This window comes from Bos javanicus, chromosome 26, assembly GCF_032452875.1.
Source record: "Bos javanicus breed banteng chromosome 26, ARS-OSU_banteng_1.0, whole genome shotgun sequence".
Lineage (NCBI taxonomy): Eukaryota > Metazoa > Chordata > Mammalia > Artiodactyla > Bovidae > Bos > Bos javanicus.
The window spans coordinates 8937757-8955465 of record NC_083893.1 but is presented as its reverse complement, the minus strand read 5'-3'; the positions used below and the strand labels follow the sequence as shown (position 1 = coordinate 8955465).

Below are 17709 nucleotides of genomic sequence, written 5' to 3'. Positions count from 1 at the left end.
TTTAATTTCAGTAGATTAGTTGATTCTCAGTTAAAGAAACATTTCTCATAATCTCCTTTGGAATTTAATGTTTTAATCTGTTTCAACATTGACGTTCATTTGGGATTTGTTTTTAGTTCATCATATATTCTTATTAGGCAGCTAAATTTTGTCTTTTTTAGGAACATAGACGATAGCTTTTGTGACTTGCAAAGTTTGTTATGGTAGCTTGGTTTGACAATTCATGCTGCATTTTCTTTTGAAGCTCTAATGTTACTTCAAAGTATTTAAAAAGGAAGTTGTTAATAGAGAATTCTCACAGTTTTGAGTTCCTTTAATTTCCATTAAATATTTATTCTCAGTATCTGAAAAGAATCCAGAACCAAAAGGCAAAGCATTTTTAAAATATTTCATTTTAAAAATCTCTCTTACATTGCTGACCTGTATATTCTGTATGTTTGGGATATGGCATAACCTCTGTAAGACTTTCTGACTAGTTAGGGAGATAGATATGAGACTGTTTCAGAGATTAGATCAGATCATATCATAAGATTAGACATGGTTCAGATAAGTTTTTAAAAGGCATTTGTAGTTTCTGATCCAACTTTATTTGAAACTTTTTTGATAGTGATGCAAGATTGTAAAGTTGGTTTTACTGAAAGATAAACTATAACAAAATACTATGTAGACGTAATTATCAATCCAGAATTTATTGGTGTACATATAATATTTTCAGCAAAAAGTTCTTAAGTCAAAAAAGAGCATGTGGACTATTCCTTCATTATTACAAATATGTTTATTTCTGTTGTTTTCACTGAGCCCAAGGACCGACACGGACAAACAGTGTGAGGAGCAGGGTGGTGAGGGACATTATAGGGAATTGCAGAGGCAAGCATTTAGCAATGAATAAATCTTTTGAGGGTGGGTAGCAATCCTGTTTTGATTAAAATGACTAAATGTGAAAAGTAAATGTAGGTGAACTGAGGTCTTAGAACTGAAAAGCTTAATTTGCTAAAATTGGTAACAGAGAATCATGATAGGTTTGGTTGCGTGCTCTCCAGCGTTTGTCTGCGTACCGAGAGCATTACATGAACACTGGTCAAGTATGGTACTTACCTCCAGGGAGCCGCGATTAAATACATATGAGGAAGGTTATGTTGGCACATCTATGGGTAGGGATTTAATAACAACTCAAACCTGCCCCAGTAAAGTAGAGACAGGGCATTGTTGATGGAGCCCTTGATAATAAGACCTGTGATTTTAGAAAGCCCTTTCTTCAATTTGTAGGTTTCTCAGTAAAAGTTCTGGGATCTTGAGACTCTTCTGAGGAGCCTGCAAAAGGTAAAATAGGGATTTAAAACTGTATTTGGAGGTACGAGTAGGGAGTATCTGAAGATTTCATTATATTGACTTATAAAAAGATCACTACCTGAAAGTTGGGAGTTAAATTTTATTTGGGGCAAAATGAGGACTGCAGCTTAAGAACCTGCACCTCAGAAAGCTCTGAGACACTGCTCCCAAGAGGTGGGCTGTGAGGGGGGTGAGGTCAATATATGTGATTTTGGTGAAGGACGGAGTTCATACAGTCAAGAACTTATCTTACAAAAAGGTTTTCTGCTGATGTCACCACGAAAGGATTTAATGCTTTTTCTAGATATGAGAAGATGCAAGGATTGGGCTCATAAATTCAGTTCCTGAAACTACTTAACTGTCTAAAGACCTGTTCCACCAGATTTCCTGGAGCACAAAATGCCTCATTCCTGTTATCTACTCTGAACTCCCTTGAGGACGTGTCAGAGGTCAACAGCTGAAGCACCACAGGATTAAATCCCTGCAGAGGCAGATGGCAAGTGCCCTTCAGTTCAGTTCAGTTTAGTCACTCAGTTGTGTCCGACTCTTTGCGACCCCATGAATCGCAGCATGCCAGGCCTCCCTGTCCATCACCAACTCCCGGAGTTCACTCAGACTCACGTCTATCGAGTCAGTGATGCCATCCAGCCATCTCATCCTCTGTCGTCCCCTTCTCCTCCTGCCGCCAATCCCTCCCAGCATCAGAGTCTTTTCCAATGAGTCAACTCTTCACATGAGGTGGCCAAAGTACTGGAGTTTCAGCTTTAGCATCATTCCTTCCAAAGAAATCCCAGGGCTGATCTCCTTCAGAATGGACTGGTTGGATCTCCTTGCAGTCCAAGGGACTCTCAAGAGTCTTCTCCAATACCACAGTTCAAAAGCATCAATTCTTCGGCGCTCAGCCTTCTTCACAGTCCAACTCTCACATCCATACATGACCACAGGAAAAACCATAGCCTTGACTAGACAGAACTTTGTTGGCAAAGTAATGTCTCTGCTTTTCAATATGCTGTCTAGGTTGGTCATAACTATCCTTCCAAGGAGTAAGCATCTTTTAATTTCATGGCTGCAGTCACCATCTGCAGTGATTTTGGAGCCTAAAAAAATAAAGTCTGACACTGTTTCCACTGTTTCTCCATCTATTTCCCATGAAATGATGGGACCAGATGCCATGATCTTCATTTTCTGAATGTTGAGCTTTAAGCCAACTTTTTCGCTCTCCTCTTTCACTTTCATCAAGAGGCTTTTTAGTTCCTCTTTACTTTCTGCCATAAGGGTGGTGTCATCTGCATATCTGAGGTTATTGATATTTCTCCCGGCAATCTTGATTCCAGCTTGTGCTTCATCCAGCCCAGCGTTTCTCATGATGTTCTCTGCATGTAAGTTAAATAAGCAGGGTGACAGTATACAGCCTTGACGTACTCCTTTTCCTATTTGGAACCAGTCTGTTGTTCCATGTCCAGTTCTAACTGTTGCTTCCTGACCTGCATACAGGTTTCTCAAGAGGCAGGTCATGTGGTCTGGTATTCCCATCTCTTTCAGAATTTTCCACAGTTTATTGTGATCCACACAGTCAAAGGCTTTGGCATAGTCAATAAAGCAGAAATAGATGTTTTTCTGGAACTCTCTTGCTTTTTCAATGATCCAGCAGATGTTGGCAATTTGACCTCTGGTTCCTCTGTCTTTTCTAAAACCAGCTTGAACATCAGGAAGTTCATGGTTCACATATTGCTGAAGCCTGGCTTGGAGAATTTTGAGCATTACTTTACTAGCATGTGAGATGACTGCAATTGTGCAGTAGTTTGAGCATTCTCTGGCATTGCCTTCCTTTGGGATCGGAATGAAAACTGACCTTTTCCAGTCCTGTGGCCACTGCTTCATTTTCCAAATTTGCTGGTATATTGAGTGCAGCACTTTCACAACATCATCTTTGAGGATTTGAAATTGCTCAACTGGAATTCCATCACCTCCACTAGCCTTGTTCGTAGTGATGCTTTCTAAGGCCCACTTGACTTCACATTCCAGGATGTCTGGCTCTAGGTCAGTGATCACACTGGGTCATGATTATGACCAGTGATTATCTGGGTCATGAAGATCTTTTTTGTACAGTTCTTCTGTGTATTCTTGCCTCCTCTCTTGATATCTTCTGTTTCTGTTAGGTCCATACCATTTCTGTCTTTTATTGAGCCCATCTTTGCATGAAATGTTCCCTTGGTATCTCTAATTTTCTTGAAGAGATCTCTAGTCTTTCCCATTCTGTTGTTTTCCTCTATTTCTTTGCATTGATCACTGACGAAGGCTTTCTTATCTCTTCTTGTGATTCTTTTGTCATTGAGAGGATTCCCTCATGGTTGTAAGTTCGACCGTGCTTTGGGAGGGATTTCATGACCATTTTCTCCCACAGGGCTAGGAAATCTCATTCCTAGATCTGGTAAAGATTTTGCTGATAGACCGCTCAGTGTGCTATTACTGGACTAGGTCTTAATACTTCAAAAGTACTAGTAACACAGCTGGCAGTATTATTAAAGTCATAAGTGAGAATTAAGCCAGAAACTTCCATTGGGTGCAGTCCAGTATATCCTTAGGTTGACTTAATCTATTCTCTACCAATCTTTCTTTTTGGGAAGTTATGCAGGCATTGTTCATAAGGCTCCCAGCCCAATTTCCTAGTGTTACTGGGCTGATTTATCCTTAGTATAATTTGATTGTTCCCAAGATAAAAGGAGGGAGCTTAAAACTTAAATGACCACAGCCTGGTGTCAACCACATAAATCCATCCCAGAATTGTGGGGGGTTTTATTCCTTGGTTGGCTTCCCTGGTGGCTCAGACAGTAAAGCGTCTGCCTGCAATGCGGGAGACCCGGGTTCGATTCCTGGGTTGGGAAGATCCCCTGGAGAAGGAAATGGCAACCCGTTCCAGTACTCTTGCCTGGAAAATCCCATGGACAGAGGAGCCTGATAGGCTACAGTCCACAGGGTAACAAAGAGTCGGACACGACTGAGCGACTTCACTTTCTTTCACTTTATTCCTTGGTTAAATTTTTGCTTATTGCTCTGATTGAGCTTGTATAACTTTAGAGGAAAGTTCATATCATGGCCAGGGTCATGGCAGCTATTATTAATTGGCCAGGTAAGAGGATCACACCTAGGAATGGGATCCCACCAAGAGATCTAAACAGAACTGAACAGAACTGAAGTAAACAGAACTGAACTTTCTTTCTTCTAAATGAATTTCCTAAAGGCTACCCAACTACAGCTGTGGAGTGGAGAAATCCACCTAGGTAGTTTAGAAGTACTAGACACAGGTAATTTGCCACAAACCCAATAATTGTATTACAGTTGGATTGAAAACTAGCATAGGATTGTGTGCGTGATAGAAAACATTTGCTTTATACGCAAAGGTCCAAGACGTCAAGAAAACATTATAAATGATCATACAGATCAGGTCCAGCATCTTGGGTAAGCAGCCTACTTCTGATGTCTTCTTTGCATCCTGGTGTATTCTAGTTTCCTCTGAGTGCCATTTTAAGATGAGTTTGAGGTCAGCAGCCCTCTCTATAGGCCAGTCTGTGTGGGGGTCTTTAGAACTGGGCACTAACTGAAGAGTCAGTTTTCCTTCAGTTTCACTGTGCATGGACTATGTCAGAGTACTTGATAAAAAGTCCTTCCGTCAGAATGAAGACAGTCCTTTAAATTATGTCTTTTCCAGTACACATAATTTTCCTGTTGCAGGTCATGGGGCATCCGATCTTCATCCAAAGATTACTGAAAGAAGCTTCAGAAACAAGCTTAGAATGTTCTTTAATTATTCATTTAAATTTTACATTAATATAACAGCAAAGAACTATCCAGGGAATGAGTCTTAATAGATCCAGACCTCCATTTACAAAACTGGGATTTAACATTCATTGAAACATCTTTATTTTCCCCCTAAAATTACCCTTGTTTTTACCAAATGTAACCAAATTTAGACTAGTTTGTTTGCAAAATAAGCCTGATTTCAATAAACTTGGCCCAATCATTTATGTAACTGTAATTGATCATAGACCTTTTTATTATTTTGCTTTGCTGAAACTTTATAAAAGTTTCAGACTGAACTTTTTTAAAAAACCTCTCAGGCTAGGAAAGTCATACCTAACAGATCTAGGTGAATTCCTCCCTTCTCAAGATCTCCAAAATTCCTTGAGATTTTTGTACCTGTTATTGAGATAGCCTTCCTAATTTCTCTGATAAAGCTACTGGAAACATTACAGTTTCCTGTCTCTGGAGGGATCAGATAGAGAGAAAAGGGAAATGTTTCAATTCTGCTTACAAAGGTATAATTTTACCAAATTACTGTAAATAATAATTAATTTGAGGGGAAGGGTTTTCCATATACCTGGAAAACACAGATTAAAACCAGTAATTTTTCAGATAGAAACTATAAAAATTATAAGCATATTCACCATTTCATTCAGTCCATTTGTTAATCTTTTATGAAGCCATCAGGTTTCCCATTAGAATCCTTTAATTTCTTACCCAATCCAGCATTTTGGTCTGAAAGTCGGAAACTTGCATTTATCCAAAAGTCTTTTCTATAAATCTTCTTGAAGAGGAAGAATTTTTACAAAAGCATCAGAATAAACCATAACTGTCTATAATGACAAAAAACTTAAGAAGTCATGTTTAAAATCTGAATACAATGCCACTGACAAAGAGACAATTACTGCTGTGACAACACTTTAAGATAGTAACAAGATGTATGACTGATAACATTTTACTGGGACATATCAGAATTTTAGGAACTCCATATAATTCCTAGGATATATATATTACTGAAATTTACCATACACTATAACCTGAGGAGATTTATTACTCATTGACAATACTTTTCCTTGTAGTTCAACATATCAAATGAACCTAACTAGTTGAATATCTCTCTTGGGGATGTTTTAGGGGCCCACTGAAGCCTCCCAAAGTTAGCTAGAGGTCAAAAGGACTTCATTAGAATTTGATTTAGGAAGTTTTGTCAATAAATATCAAAAGGGTTAAAAACAATCAGTCGGGTAAGATCATAGGTCACTGTGAAACAATAGTTATTCACTTAGCCAAAGTAACAATAAAAGATTTCAAAGGCAAATACAAAACAGATCACTTAAGTAAAGAAGCTGAAAATCTATTATCAAGGGTAATTCAACATCTGAAGAAAGCTTGTCTTCTTAACAGAGAGAAAGCCAAATTCAAGTTTTATATTGGCTTACTTTTAAATTCATTTATTCAATTGAATTTATTTTAAACTTAGTCAATCCAGACCATGCACAAAACTCTTTTCTCAGGATTTACTTTCCACAAACCTTTTTATCACTTTCTGTATTCATACTTTTGTTTTCCTATTCAGAGGCAGACACCTGTAAGTCAGACCTACTTCCCTTTCTGTTAACAAAATGCAATGTCATTCTTCATACCTTCTTAACTAAAAACACACATCCCATTTTTCTTAAGCAATCATGAACTGTCCTCTATATTAATATTCTGTAGATTGGTGAACATAAATACCAGTGATAATTTATAAAAACATTTGCTTTCTTATAGAGAACATCTCAGACTGGCACCAAAAATATTCATTAATAGTTCAGAATCTCTTTTGTTTCTCTGTGAGAGGAAGTTAGTGTTCAGTAATTAATGTTTCAGAATCTTATTTTATTTGGAAATGACCTGGCTGTTCCATAAACTTTCATCATTTAGTTTAGCCCAACCCTAGAAATTAAGTTACCCAAATCTGGAGAGACTATTTTAAACAGATATTCCTAAAGCCTAATTATTTTTAATAGAATTTATCTAAATGCTCATATGTTGTTTACATTTTCTTTTCTTAGAAGTTTCATTGCTCGAGTTACTTTCCTTGCTGACAAATTTAGAACAGATATCACAAGACATATTAAACCTAGGTACAATGAAATATTATACTTAATTGTAATGACTCTTAGACATGTCTATATTAATTAGATCCACAAACATTAATACTAGGTATTAATTTCATGTTTAATATTTCCCAGTTCACATGAACCTGAAATTCACTTAGCTTAATTTCTCTTGTATTTAGAATTGTTTGATTTGTTAGCACTTACTTTTCTTTAGGCCAGTTAGATTAGAGCTCATTTACAAATTAACCTCAGCAATATTATCCAAAGACAAACATATATACTGAGACATACATATATCCAGACAGACACAACAAAGATCTTTCTTTATTTTCTAAACTTAGTCATGAATCAGATATCACAATATAAAACTCACTTATTGTAAATAACAGTTGGAATAAGAAAATTTTAAAAGGGTTTGTTCCCCTCTTCCTCCCCTGCCTGCCACCCGCCTACCTCCAGTTTCGGAAATTGGAGATGGTCTTAGTTCAGTTCACTCGCTCAGTCGTGTCCGACTCTGTGACCCCATGAATCACAGCACGCCAGGCCTCCCTGTCCATCACCAACTCCCGGAGTTTACCCAAACTCATGTGCATCGAGTCGGTGATGCCATCCAGCCATCTCATCCTCTGTCGTCCCCTTCTCCTCCTGCCCCCAATCCCTCCCACCATCAGGGTCTTTTCCAGTGCATCAACTCTTTGCATGAGGTGGCCAAAGTATTGGAGTTTCAGCTTCAACATCAGTCCTTCTAATGTACACCCAGGACTGATCTCCTTCAGAATGGACTGGTTGGATCTCCTTGCAGTCCAAGGGACTCTCAAGAGTCTTCTCCAACACCACAGTTCAAAAGCATCAATTCTTCAGCGCTTAGCTTTCTTCACAGTCCAACTCTCACATTCATACATGACCACTGGAAAAACCATAGCCTTGACTAGACGGACCTTTGTTGGCAAAGTAATGTCTTTGCTTTTTAATAAGCTATCTAGGTTGGTCATAACTATCCTTCCAAGGAGTAAACGTCTTTTAATTTCATGGCTGCAATCACCATCTGCAGTGATTTTGGAGCCCAGAAAAATAAAGTCTGACACTGTTTCCACTGTTTCCCCATCTATTTCCCATGAAGTGATGGGACCAGATGCCATGATCTTAGTTTTCTGAATGTTGAGCTTGAAGCCAACTTTTTCACTCTCCTCTTTCACTTTCATCAAGAGGCTTTTTAGTTCCTCTTCACTTTCTGCCATAAGGGTGGTGTCATCTGCATATCTGAGGTTATTGATATTTCTCCCAGCAATCTTGATTCCAGCTTGTGCTTCTTCCAGCCCAGCATTTCTCATGATGTACTCTGCATATAAGTTAAATAAGCAGTTGGTTTCCTGCAAAGAAGTTACTTTGTCATTTCCTCTTTTAGAAGCTTCTAGATACCAAAGTAAGCATTCTGTTCAATATGTTTGATCGTACAGCCAGGTTTTCTAACTGTGTGCACAAAAATATCCATTTAAAGTATCAACAAAAACCTCATTTAGCCATTTTAGGTTGAGATCTTCTTTAGTATAATTTCCGCAACTAAGTAGGTACTTGGAAGTATAAGTTTTGTATGTACATAACCCTTGCTGGGGTGTTAGTTAAAGGCTGGTTTCTGATGCCCCTTGTTTCTCTGTTTGAGAGGCTCTTTTTCCCATTTTAAGTTGAATTTTAGCACTAGATAAAATTTACTAGTGAAATTATATGGTGGGCCAGTGTGATTTTTGCGAGCTTGACTTGTCTGGGAATCACCCCAGAGTCAATTCACTTGGTTTTACATGTCATGGTTTCTCCCTGCGGCAGTCTAAGACTACCTGTGGGTGCTCGGGTCGCTGAATGGGTAAACAAGTGTTTTAATTAATAAGTGGGTTTCCCTGTGGGACCACCGCATGGTACGAAGACTTGGTCTGCACCACTCCTGCAAATTTCTCAGTCACCTGAGAAAACCATGACTGGCCGGCAGAAGTCTTGTCCCTTTTCTTTGGAGCTAACCTCTCATGCGATATGTTCACTTTTTTCCCCACAAATTCTATTATGGCAGCTGAATTGAGGAAAAGCATCAGATCAGCCTCTTACCTTATACTCAACACAGACCAGTCTCCTACAACTGAGCAACCTTGGTATCTTTCAGCCGAGCCCCAGGTATTCCTCAATACCTCTGAATCAAACTCCACCCGCACCCCCGTCCCAGCCTACCAGTACCTTTCCACTGGGTGGATATTCCCCTGGTATCTTTCAGTGGAGCCCCACTTAGTGTCTAGATGCTGAGTGGATATGCCCCATTAAATCCTCTCCTTCAGTTTCCACATTTTAATAGACTGCTATTTGTTAGCCTGTCCTTTTCTTTGCAAAGAACTTGTTCTCTATTCGAATGCATTTTAGAGAGGAAAAGGGAAAAGGAAAGGCCATTTGAGAGGCAAATTGGTCAGTTGCTAAACTCCCAGGGAAGTTAGTTAATGGATGGTCTTTTATATTTTGTGTTTTCTCTTACACCTCAGCCAAGCAACTCAAAGAAAGAACTCTTGTGGTTTACTGAAGAGAATCGAGACGGGTTGCAAATTGAGGCAGGCTTTGGGGAAGGGCTGAGAGGAGACATTCAGTTTATTCTTTGTGATATTATTTTAATCTGGAAAAAGTAAGGATGTGCTGCAGTGAAGGAGAGAATAAGGCTGGCCTCCTTAGTGGCTAAGATGATAAAGAATCTGCCTGCAATGCAGGTAGACCCAGGTTTGATCCCTGGGTTGGGAAGATCCCCTGAAGGAGGGAATGGCTACTCCAGTATTCTTTCCTGGAGAATTCCATAGACAGGAGCCTGGCAGGCCACAGTCCATGAGGTCGTAAAGAGTTGGACACGACTGAGCAACTAAATTTTTTTTTTTCACTGAGTGTAGTTGAACCATGTTCTCCCTGGTTAAGAGTGCTGGTTCCAGCTGCTAGCAGGAGGAAGCCTTGCGGTATCTCCAGCAGGAGACTACAACTTTCAGTCACCATGAACTTGACAGGATGCCTGGGGCTTTGCAACTGTAGTCTTAAGACTGTAAAGTTTCCTCTCCAAGCCAAGAAAGAAAAGAAAGTTTCACTTAAACTGTGTTTACTGAGAGTTAGATATTAGAGGAAGAAAGCATGAACTCTGTACTTTGGATTTTGAATTCTCTTAAAATTAAGATTTAATTGGCATAGCATGCTGTTTATGAGTGACAGTGAGGAAACTTTCAGTGGTTTTTAGTATTCTAATAAAGTGTAATTCTAACAGAAATTTTCATAAAAATAGAAAAAATATAATTAAATCAATCTTGTGCTGTTATTGGTCTCTCTATATTATTCAAGTCTAATTACACCGTCTTCCCCCTGAGAAGAAGCAACTGAGTTATAATAGTCGTGTTTGGGACACAGCTGCCACAAAACGAAGCATGCCTGCTGTGACTTCTGTGTCTTATGTCCATGTGGACAGTGGCAGCTGGTTCCAGCATTGTCTCCCAGTGCTGTTTCCTGGGCAACCACTTCCTGTCCCTCTAGCAAGCAGCCCCAAGGTGAACCATTGTCCTCTCTGATCTCAGAGGAGGTCATAAGCCTTGGAAGGACTGGCCCTCCTACAAACACAAGCTTGTAAAGTGGGAGTGTGCCAGGCCTTAGAGAATGCTGTGAACTCAAGTCTTTTCCTTCCTCCAACTTGCTCCTCAGGATCATTCCTTTTTACTTGGAATCTTTTTCTTCAGTGTGGTTTTTTCCTGGGACGAGGTCACCAGTGGTAAAAACACAAGAGTTTGAGTATTTGTCTACCAGAATTATTGTGAATAAGCAAAGGGGACCTTCCTCTGTCCTGCCTGCCCCAATATGATTCTGAGTGTCACTGGCTTAATGTCTACAGAGACCCTTGCCCTACTACACTCGTTAGAATTGGACATTTAGAGCCACGACCGTCCAAGTGTAATTTGGGTAATTTTTTTTTTCTGCTTTAGTGTACAAGGTGAACCTAGTTAACTCTCTCACTCACTAGTCTCAGAAGAACTCACGTTGTGTCTTCTCAGCATGTGTCCGCTTAATCAAGCCTGCTGCCTTTACTATGCTTTCCCTGTCCTGGACCCCATATAAAGACAATCACTGGAGAGCTCTCAGCTGCTTAAGCAGTTATCTAATCTATAAAAAGACTCCATCCAGACCTATTTTTGTTTCCTGTCCACAAGACAGTGGCAAACGAGACACGTCCCCCATCTCACAGAAGGAAGACACGTTAATAACCTTTGCTGCTGCTGCTGCTGCTAAGTCGATTCAGTCGTGTCCAACTCTGTGCGACCCCATAGACGGCAGCCCACCAGACTCCCCCGTCCCTGGGATTCTCCAGGCAAGAGTTCTGGAGTGGGGTGCCATTTCCTTCTCCAATGTGTGAAAGTGAAGTCCCTCAGCTGTGTCCGACTCTTAGCGACCCCATGGACTGCAGCCTACCAGGCTCTGCCACCCATGGGATTTCCCAGGCAAGAGTACTGGAGTGGGGTGCCATTGCCTTCTCCGAACCTTTGCTTAGGACATATCAAAAACAACTTGAAACCGGGAAATAGTGAAATAATCATTAAATGATTTGAGATTGAAAAGCCAAATTTGGTTGCTTTCATCATTAAGCCCAAACTGTCATGTGTCTTGGGCATTCGACACACTTGATTTGGGACCCTTTCCTACTTCCTCGCATTGTGATCTTGGACAAACGTGACTTTTGTCACGAGACAATTTTCTGACCTTGGACAAGTTAAATATACAACCTGTTTGGGCCCAGTGTCTGCATTTGATTAGTTGGTGATGCTCACCCCTCCCCACTTGCAGGGTTCTTATGGGAGCACATGAAATGTGAAGGCATTTCATGATGTGTGGCAATCATAGTTATTGTCATTGGCACAGTATTTTGTATTTATCAGTGAGGATGCAAGAAGGCCTTGTCACACAGTCTGATAACAGCTTTTCTAGATATTTTATTTCCTCTCCCTCTCAAGGAGTGGAATACAAAGTTCCCGTTTTGAAGAGTGTTCCCTTTTTGGCCTCAGCTCTTTGAAAGTACTTATTACAGCATTGGATATTCATGTAGGTCTGGCTTGTCATTTGAAGGTGACATTCTCATAGGTTCTGGCAGTCACTTGCCTTCTGCATCTGTGGCTTTCTCTGAGGGATACCTTGTTCTTTTCAAGTCCCCATACAGAGTGGCTAAAACAAATTTGCATGTCAGAAATGTATACCTTGTGAAATTTAAGCATTACTTTTGAAACTTCTGGAGAAGGCAATGGCACCCCACTCCAGTACTGTTGCCTGGAAAATCCCATGGGCGGAGGAGCCTGGTAGGCTGCAGTCCACGGGGTCTCTGAGTTGGACACGACTGAATGACTTCACTTTCACTTTTCACTTTCATGCATTGGAGAAGGAAATGGCAACCCACTCCAGTGTTCTTGCCTGGAGAATCCCAGGGACGGGGGAGCCTGGTGGGCTGCCGTCTTGGGGTCGCACAGGATCGGACACGACTGAAGTGACTTAGCAGCAGCAGCAGTTTGAAACTTCTCCTTTGAGGCACAAAAGGATGAGTGGACCTACTTTACAAGCAAAAGAATCATTTAACTTTTTAGTAATTCAGAAGAAAGACTTTAGGGAATTTGAATTACTTGGTTCTTTTTCCTTTAATGATTCATGGGCAGGGATAACACAGTATATTCGGTATCTCATGACAATGGCTTCTTTTCTGTGAACATTTTCCTTTTTGTTTTTGGTATCTCTAGCCCTGCGTACAAGCTGTAAAGAAGAACAGCTTTGCAGCACCTACTAACTGTTTAACTTTAGGCACTCTGCTTTGAGACTCAATATCCTTCCCTGTCTACAGGCAGATAAGATAGGCTATCTTCAGAGCAATCTGAAGATCAAATGAGATGACGACTCAGTAGCTTAGTGGAGCTTGTTAGAAGGTGGTAAAGAACCCACCTGTCAATATAGGAGACATGGGTTCAATCCCTGGGTCGAGAAGATCCCCTAGAGAAGGAAATGCCAACCTACTCCCATATTCTTGCCTGAGGAATCCAATAGACAGAGGAGCCTGGTGGGCTACAGTCCATGAGGTCAAAAGAGTCAGACATGACTTGGCAACTGAACAACAACAGATTAAACCTACTAGTTTGGTAATTATCTTTATTTTATACGTGTTTTTGTGTCTATAGAAAGGAAATTCAAACTGCCTTGCCCTCCCCCCTCTTTGTTCTGCTCCCACTTCCTGTATCTCACTCCCAGCAGTACACTCATCCTGGACAACAGGAAGGAAGCCCTTTCCTGCTATTTATATCACAAAACAGCTTCCGTTTCCTCCAGTCTCTGGAGACCTTGCAGGTTGATTCTACACAACCACGCAGCCAGTCAAACAGCCGTACAATCTTAGGCACATGAATATCTTTCTGAAATAATATCTTCTTGCTCTCTCTGACTACTTGCTTCTCTCTTCCTAAAGCATTTTATTTTGGTTCAGACCCAGAGATTCTTAGACTCTCAGAAAAACCCTTGATCCAATAGGCAAAACTAACATGTGGTATTTGAAGTTGTCGCAGTGAACAGGTGACCTTTGGGGGAGAGTGGTGGTTACATGTATGTGTTCACTTTAGTAAAATTAATCCACTCAAGACTTCTCTGCTTTTCTTGGAGTAGGAAATGGCAAGCCACTCCAGTATTCTTGCCTGGAAAATTCCATGGACAGAGGAACCTGGTGGGCTATAGTGCATGGGCTCGCAAAGAGTCGGACATGACTGAGTACACACACACACACACACACACACACACACACACAAGATTTCTGTGCTTTTCTTTGTGTGTGCATTAATGTTTATTTTTTAAACGGTAATTTCCCCCCTGTTTTTGCAGATGCTATAATTCACATGTATATTTTCAAAGGGTTATATTTCATTTTTAGTTGATAAAGTCTTTCATGAATGTCAGTGAGGAAGCATCTCTAAACCTTTAAGATGATGTGGGTTTAAGTCTGTTTATAAACTCTTTGACCACGTGTGCATGCTTAGTCGCTCAGTCGTGTCCAGCTCTGCGAGCCCATGGACTATAGCCTCCCAGGCTCCTCTGTCCATGGGATTTTCCAGGCAAGAATCCTGGAGTGGCTTGCCATTTCCTACTCCAGGGGATCTTCCTGACCCAGTGATCAAACCTGCGTCTCCTTCATCTTCTCCTGTATTGCAGGTGGATTCTTTACCACTGAGCCACCCATAAACATATTTACATGGTCTATACTTTCACTTGATATGCTATTTTTTAAAATTTATTTTCTATAAATATAGCTGATTTACAGTGTTGCAGTAATTTCTGCTGTCCAGCAAAGTGATTCAGTTATACATACATATATTCATTTTCATGTTCTTTTCCATTATGGTTTATCACAGGATTCTGAATATAAACACATTGCTACCATTTTCACTCCAGAGTTACAATTCTTATGTTTTGAAAATATACTTTATTGCTTCTTTATCTTTCTCACTGTTGTCAGCAGTTACTTAGCTGAATGGTGATAAGATAATTTATACAATATTAATATATGATTCTAAAACTCTTGTGAGAACTTCCCTGGTAGTCCAGCGGTTAAGACTCCACCTGCAAATGCAGAGGACACGGGTTTCCTCCCTGGTCCAGGAAGGTTCCACATGCCACGGGGCAGCTAAACCTGTGTTTCACAACTGCCGAGCTCACGCACCGCAACTACGGAAGCCCACACACTCCAGAGCCCACACTCCGCAAGAGAAGCCACCACAATGAGAAGGCTGTGCGCTGCAACCCGGGAGCATCCCCCCCGCCCCGCCCCCCGCGCGCCCCTCCCCGCTGCCGTGCACAGCAACGGGAGAAAGCCTGTGCGCAGCAGCGAAGACTCAGTGCAGCGAAAAGTAAAACAAATACATATATAAGTTTAAAAAATAAAAAAACTCATGTGATACCATTGGATGCACTTGGATGCAGTTTTTATTGGCATTGACTTTCTGTGCTTGCTTCTGCATGGCTTTGTATTGTAAAGTTTACTCTGAATACCATTACATCTGGGAATTAGCTGGCAAGTACAAAAGAATAGTTTTTGGTATGGCGAGGGAACAAGAAGTAAATAGTTACCTTGGATTTTATTAGTTTTTTTTCCCCCCTTATAAGCAGCTCATTACCAGAAGAATGCACTTTAATTTACTTCCTGTTTTCTTCTAGATTGGAAGACTGATAAAGAGAAATAAGATGATTCAGGTAAATGGAATTAATTTCTTTATGTATCTTTTATGTTTAGCTTACATTTCTCAGGTTTTCCCACTGAGAAGAACAAAACAATTTTTGTGGTCAACTTCAATGTATAAGAGATGTTTTAGGGATATAGAGGTATTAGTCAGATACATACTTATGCCATTTAATTAATTTACTTACCCGTGTGTATTTAATAAGAGCATACTTATATGAAACATAATTTTACAAGTAATACTTTTTCCTACTTCAGGATAATTTCCTTCCAATTCTTTACATACCAGATTTGATGTCAATGTCTTTATTATTAGAGTCATCTTTGAGGCATCCAGTACTGTTTTCCAAGTATGTTATCATTTGACTTGTTGGTGATATAGCACTTTTGGATTTCATGTATGGTGCTGTAATTGGAAATTTTGTTCCAAGTCACAAGGATATTTGCATAATGTTAGAACAGTTGCTATTTTCATTCTTTCTGTATAGATGAGCATTGGAGATCCCCACTGTGTAATAGTTTGTAGACTCGCTCTGTTAAGTATTCTTTCCTTCCTTCTTCCCTCTCTTCCTTCCATCCATTTATTCATTTATTTTACTTATTGTGTGGTAATTGCATGTACATTGTTGAAAATTAAAATAGTGCAGCCGCTCCTATTCTTCTTATATCCCCATTGCTCCTTTATCCAAAGATAGTATTTTTCAGCTCTTCTAGTTATATTTTCTGATACCCACCTTCCAGTTTCTAAATGGCATGATGTCTGCTTTAAGTGCATTCACTGAATTTGTTTAAATTTTAGACGGATACACTTGTTCTTCTGAGGATTTACCTCTCATACACAATCCTTTACATCAGTGCTCACCTACACTGCCTGTCTCATGCAGTCATGTCACAGTCTGCGGTTAAATCCATATTTAATGTTTGCCTATTGTAACAGTATTTTTTTTTTTATGACTGAATTTTTTGAGACTTATGCAGCTGTATCTCAGGCCATTTTGTTTTCTAGTTGGTTGTGTGTGAACTGTTTGATTTCTGTGGAAAATGTTTGACTCTTTGTTATCCCCAGAATTCTGAAATCCATATTGGAACGTATGTCTTATAGTTTATCCATGTACATGATCCTTTCGATTCAGAAACTCATGTTCTCTAATTTAGAAATTTTTCTTTGACTGTTTCTTGGATAATTTCCTTTCCTACACCCTCGTCTCTATTTCCTGTGTTTGTTAGTTGGATTTTGGGACTTACTGGCTTAATTTTCTAATTTTCTTATGTATATTTCTTAGCTATCTAATAACTTTGTGTTTTTTTCCCCCCAAGAGGTTTTGTTAGTACTTTCTGAACTTTAATTTCTGCCAGCATATTTTTCATTTCAAATTTAATTTTTCATTGGCCTCTGAATATTTCATTTAAAAATGGGATCCCGGTCTTATTTCATGGAAATAATGTTTTCTGTTTTCACTCGAGAATACGAATTGAATTAGTTTGCTGTTGAATAGTTTTTGCCTGCTCTTCATCCTTTTTTTAATCAGCTTGATGTGTGTTTCCTCTTTTTATCAGCTTGTTTTGGCCCCTGATTTTAACGTTAGAGGCTTTTCTCTAATGGTGAGACTTTAATAGCCTGTTTGTATTTGGGAGTGAGACTATAAAAAGTGGACTGGAAACTTGTTTATCTAGTGGGCTTCACTATAGGTTTTTGGGGTAGGAACCCAGATGTTTGAGCTGCTGACTCCTAGATATCAGAATCCGCAAATCTTTTTTTCTTGGATCTCTCTATGTCTCCAAAAGGTCCTCTTTTGTTCATATTTTTGTGGGGTAAAAGCCTGCCTGTGAGGATTTGGGTGAGCCACGTAGGAGGAGGGGGCAAGAGGTCCACCACCCAAGCCTATGAATGTGAGCTCTTGATGCGTCTATTCTGGCCCTCTAAGTCTGAAATCTTGCTATGTCATTTTCTCCAGAGAGTAAACTGCTTTCCGTCATGGAAGTAGGGATGGTTGGTCTGGCTCTACCAGTTGAGAAGACCTGGGGTATTACCTACATTTTTTGTTGTTGTTTAAAATAACACAAGTTTATTACCTTGAAGTTCTGTAGGTCAGAAGTCTGACATGGGTCTTACTGGGGTAGGGTCAAGGTTGTCTACAGGGCTACATTCCTTTCTAGAGGAGAGTCCATTCCCTTGCTTTCCCAGCTTCTAGAGGCTGGCTGCATTCCTTGGCTCTCGGCCCACCCCCACCC

The 17709-nt window shown here is 40.0% G+C and overlaps 1 protein-coding gene across 22 annotated transcripts in view; it reads left to right on the top strand.

The window, feature by feature from the left end:
• Positions 1 to 17709, top strand: part of SGMS1 (sphingomyelin synthase 1) — a 325269-nt gene that overhangs the window by 143971 nt on the left and 163589 nt on the right. For 20 of the 22 annotated variants that reach the window (XM_061402683.1, XM_061402692.1, XM_061402697.1 and 17 more), the window contains one exon: positions 15456 to 15491. The exons of the other annotated variants lie outside the window; for them this stretch is intronic. The gene's annotated coding sequence lies outside the window, so the exon portion shown is untranslated. The remainder of the gene's footprint in view (positions 1 to 15455; positions 15492 to 17709) is intronic. 22 annotated transcript variants of the gene reach the window in all.